Consider the following 231-nt stretch of genomic DNA (forward strand, 5'->3'; position numbering starts at 1 on the left):
TTTCTGGGCTGCCAGCGCACACTGAGAAGTGAGACAGGAACGAGGAGCACCAACAGCAGGGCTTGGGCTTCATCTTCCCAGTTTGCAGCTGTTTAAGATTGAGGAGCCTGTTGAGAGCTGGTGTCCGGCCCCTCGGGAGCTGCTGCGGGATGGGCACATCCTGAGCTCAGCTTATGCCTGTGAGATGGGAGTGCTGCCTGGTTTCTGGTGCCTGTGGCAGGGTGTATACAT

Source organism: Eurypyga helias, unplaced genomic scaffold (assembly GCF_000690775.1).
Source record: "Eurypyga helias isolate BGI_N326 unplaced genomic scaffold, ASM69077v1 scaffold43783, whole genome shotgun sequence".
Taxonomy (NCBI): domain Eukaryota; kingdom Metazoa; phylum Chordata; class Aves; order Eurypygiformes; family Eurypygidae; genus Eurypyga; species Eurypyga helias.